Source organism: Venturia canescens, chromosome 1, assembly GCF_019457755.1.
Source record: "Venturia canescens isolate UGA chromosome 1, ASM1945775v1, whole genome shotgun sequence".
NCBI classification, from domain to species: Eukaryota; Metazoa; Arthropoda; class Insecta; order Hymenoptera; family Ichneumonidae; genus Venturia; species Venturia canescens.
The window spans coordinates 12490169-12495295 of NC_057421.1; the positions used below are offsets into that span (position 1 = coordinate 12490169).

Below are 5127 nucleotides of genomic sequence, written 5' to 3' on the forward strand. Positions count from 1 at the left end.
TGTTCAATCTTCGAGGGTGTTATTTTATGAAAATCTTACAGGGATTCATGAGAGGAATTTTATTAGTTTTTTTTTTATCTGTTTCAAGTGGTTGTGAATCGCGTGCTTCCGTTGTACAATTGTATACGACGACGGACCCATCGTCGTGTCTTAACCGTTAATGTTTCTGACTTTAGCACCGTGCCCGATGGATGGAAAGTTGGAAAAGTTGAGAAAACTAAGGGCACCGACGGAACGAGAGACGTTCCGAGCCTGAGCGAGAAAATAAGAGTTTACGCGTGCGGAAGACTGCAACGAGCATTTCTCCGATTTGTAAAAGGTCCATAAGAGCGAGCACCGAACTACGTAGCGCACCGTTCCGCTTGCTCCGCATTCCTTTTGTTTAGTTGACCAACGGGGAAAAACTTCTGGTTTCCGGCGTTCCCGGAACTCTTCTACCATCCTTCATCCTTCCTTCCTTCCTATACTTTCTTCAATTTTCACCCCCGTGCACATTTCCTTTTTCCTATTTTATCTATTTTCCTGCAACGTCCACTTCCGGTCGCTGGAAGACCCACTCGCGGAAATCATCGGAAAGTCCGGTGACAGACTCGAGCAGTTGAAAAATAACAGAAAAAAGGAACAAAGTTGGAAGAATAATCCTAGCGACAAGCACGCCGACCATTGGTGTGTTACACCGGGCAGGCGAGCCATTTCACTAGAAGGACTGAAGAAGATGGAAGAGTTTCACAAGAAGGACAGAACGAATAAGAAAAAGGAAAAGACAGCGAGGGGGGAGTGAGTGCATAAGCGTTAGCAGTGTGATAGCGAGAAGTGTGAGAGAATTGGGTACCGAGCAAAGTCGAGGGAAAAACGAGAGGACAGGATCTTGCAGCGAGTCTGGAAGCTGCGGAGGGGGGAGAGTGAAGTGCTTCGAAGCGTTTCTTGCTAGACGTGTCGCTGACGGGGTTAGAGGCGAACGAAGATCGAGAGGCGCTGCTCCTGCTTCCTTCCCAGCAGCCCAAGTTTGACGCTGCTAGTTTGCCTGGCTTGCTTCGTCCTGGCTTTGGTTAACCCTTGATATTCGTAGAAGACAGGCGTTATAATTATAATGGAAAAGAGGTCGTTGTGGAAAGATACAAAAGATACAAAATACCCTTTGAATACTAACAATTAACACTCTTCAAGGATCGCGAAGGCTGAATAGAAAAATTTGTTGGCATTTTATTTTGTTGCGAAGAACGCCGCGCTCAGTTCGGAATTTCATAATCTTCATGTTTTTTCCACTGTGCTTCCTTTCTATGTTAAACTCATTCTCTTGAGCAATGCGTCCACGAGAGCAAGTCCACAAGTTCTTGGCATCCTGTTGATGCTTTTAATACTTATTATTGGTGCACAGAATGCACGATAGTTTATATCTAAATGCACTTATTTGACCTCCTAATAACTACTTCAATAGTGATTCAACCTCGCGTGAGCACACGACAAAAACTGCTCATAGAAACTGAGTGAAAAAAATGTACGAGCCGTTCAGTGATACTAGCCTGCGTTCACCACATTGCGCTTACGTCGTAAGACGATTTTGAGTTTTTCCCCAAGCGGAAATACTCAGTGCATATAAAAAAACAGTGAGAAAAAAACAGGAGGGGCTAAGAAAGGGCGGTGTTTATGGCAACTCTTAGTCGGGTCGTCAACGCCCCGTGCATTATACCACGCGCTCCAAATATATATGTACAATGTACATACTGCAGAGGCACATGATTCTGTTGAAAATTTTGCCCAGTAGTGCACGCTCGGTTAGCTCCATGTCTCAATGTTGGTGAACCGCATTTTAAAGAGAACCCGATCGTTGAAAGGCTCATTTGCATGACATAGGTGAGGTAAACAGGGATAACGAGATTGCTAAAGGGGCGGCCGAGTGGGGTAGACGGGGGGAGAGAACTCGTCGGGAGATGGAAAGAGAGATTGCGTGATGCATCACAGAAGAAAGAACACACAGAAGTGGCTACCGTGAGCTGAAGTGTGTCACAACGGTTTGATTACGATGCCCAAACATGTCATTTCGTGATGCGTAGAGAGAGGGTTCGCTTTTTGAGGTTCGGCGGAAGGTTCTTCCCCGGTTTTCCCGCACATCGTAAGTCCGCTTGTTCCAACATTGCATAATTCGATCCTTTCATTCATTTTCCAAATTCAAATTCATTCATTGACGCGAAAGAATTGAAAAGCAGTGATGATTTTGTTACCACGATTCAGTAACACCGATCATTCCTCTGGTGAAAAAAGAACGAAGAAACGGAAAGAGGTTGAACGAAAAAGGCTGGAGGGGGCAACCGAGAAAGCAAAGTCCCTGTTGGTCTATCGTTTAGTCTCGGGTTTAGGGTGTCGGGATTATAAAATTTGATCCCCTCGCCGTATATATGCATGCGCGTACTGTGTACACAAAGAGAAAGGTTCAAGAAAAAACTCCGTCGAGGATTTTGTGACACGGGCTTCATCCAGAGCATGCTTCGATTCAACAAACGCGAATGCTTTTCATCGTTCCTCTCGGATTTGCTTTATACATACACGTTCGTACCGTGCGGTAAGCCGTAATGAAGAATCTAAATATCGCCACATGGGGCTCGGCTTCTCTTCCCCTACGATGAATGACACAATGTTCGCGACAAATACTCCACCTTATTTATTCTCGTGGTAGGGTAAAAGGAATAGATATAGTGAAACGCTACGCTGACACGTTTGATAGAGGAGAATATTTTTCTGGCCTGTGAGTACTCCTTCGATGCATGAATATTTCGTACATACGATAATCGAAGCTCACACGATTCGATCAGCGATCAGACATTTCGCATATCTTCATTTTAGCCCGGAATGTTCTGTAAGCTCATCTCGAATCAATACGGAATGCAAACAATTATTGAATCATGAGAAAGTATTTGGTCGTCGGATATTTTTCGTTACCATAAAAGTTAATCGTCTTTTGAATCCATAAGATAATTCACCCCGAAAAATCCCTAACGGTGTAGTGATAATGCCATTAAAATGTTGAAAATAAAAACATTTGAAAAAATAGAGTTCAGCTAATCGAGGGGGCGGCGCTGCGTCTATCTACAGATGTTTTATCTTTTCTCATAGCTCGCCACACTACACAACTTATTCTGTACTTAATGCGAGTGCTTTCAAAGGGAGATTAATTGGAAACGCTTTCAGGCAGTATTCAGAAGTGTTTCAACGTTTGATTGATAGTTCGTGATAAGTTCGCTATCGTGAAGATAAAAAAAAGCTATTGGAATTACTCCATAAAGGGACTGCGAGGAAACTCGTCCTATCAAGATATTGATTCTCTAATAAAAAACTACTCGGAAGCTCGAAGAATGTAACTCGTTGAACGAAAGCGAGTATAATTGATCATCAGCGAGTGAACTAACAATATGAAAATTCCTAAATTTTCGGTATTCGGTATGCGCGCTCTTGAGAATATAACAATTGCTTCGGTCTACGATAACGAATAGACAATTCGCTCCGTAGCCTTCATACATATTTCCTTCCCACGAGCATTGAGTTTTTCGGAGACGCTGAGAGCTCCAACCTCGTCTTGCTTCGTACGAAGCGTAAACTCGTGTAGTGAATGAATTTTATACGTCTCTAGTTCGCTTGTATGTACAAGCTCATAGGATAATAGTCATTCCAGACCGCCAGAAATCTTTCATTGGTATGAATGGAAGATTCCGAAAGTTTCAACCTCCGTTGGTTGTATATTTATCCGAATTTCTCATGTGCGAAATATGCAGACAGGTTTGAATTGTTATACGAATATTCTTGAAACGGTTGAGTCGTCGTTTCATCCGCGTACCTGAGAATGAACGGATGTGAGTGTCGTCGAATTCTGAAGTTATTGTACGTTTCGTAGAATCATCAGTTTTCATTATTTGTATTTATTATTTAAGAATGTTGCATTTAGAAATTCCTGTAAAAAATTATTAATTAATTAATCAAAAATGCAATGATGAAATTTGGGTTATTTGGCACGCAGTAATGAGCATCAGACTCAACGTGAGGATGACTTTTAGTATTTACTTGATACTTGAGAGAGATCCACCCCAACTCGAGAGGGCGACAAGACGAGGCTCACACGTTGAGTTTCAAAATAGAGATCGAGACAAATATGTCAGCCGAGTGTAAACTATGTCTTGCACATTACATTCTATAATTCAAATCAATTGACATGAGAAAAACTCACCTCGATTCAAAGGAGTACGAGATTGATAAGCGAACAGATTCCAGAGTCGCTCAGCTTTGTTTCCTTCACGTTCTCAATTAATAACATCACATATCGTTAGATGATCTCAACCAATTTTTTATTTCGTGAAGTATCGGTGCAGGTTGAATATCTACGAATGGCAAATTCGGCATGGAACGAAATTGGAGAATTACTGGAATTATTGGAGGGTTTTTTAGTTCATTCTGTTGGACTCCATTTTGGATATATCGAAATTTTTTCTATTGCGGGTCGATGTTAAAATTGAGTACGCATTTGTCACATTGATAAAAAGACTATTTTGAACAGTCAGTGCTCATCGAAGCTGATTGAACAGTTCTGTGCTCTCCCCTCTTTTTTTAGCGGCTTAAAAATGATGTTGTGCATCTCCTCACAATTTTTCCGCATATTAGATCTAAAACTCTACCAAGATGTTAACACGTGTGTTAAATTCACCCGGCAACGATACAATTTTCCCAAATCTTCTAAAGCGATGCGTCTCTGCTGTTGAAATTCACGTCTGTACGTTAAACTCTGCCGGCCAGCACCACCTCGTTGTAATTTCAACGAGCGGGCGGTGAAGACTTCCCACCCGTATCTTCTATTGTCTGTCGTTTCCACGCTTCTGGCGCTTAATCCGCTTGTGTAATTCCGAAAACCCAAACGTCCTTCGTTACCTACCTTCATCGGCAAATGCAAACACCAAGATCAACTTGCATCTTGAATGTAAACATTTGTTGGGTGTTTCCGAAACCAGAATGCTCCATTCTATGGTTAAATAATGTCCCGAGTAATCTCACCGTCGCAACGATTCGTTATTTCCACTGCAACCAGAGTTTTATTATATTTTTCTGTAATGTCTGACGATTAATATGTTTTTGTTGCAGGTAAGC

General features: G+C 42.0%; 1 protein-coding gene across 8 annotated transcripts in view; it reads left to right on the top strand.

Moving 5' to 3' along the window:
• The window catches only part of Fas1 (fasciclin 1), a 253351-nt gene that overhangs the window by 103905 nt on the left and 144319 nt on the right, over positions 1-5127 (top strand). The gene's annotated exons all lie outside the window — the stretch shown is intronic.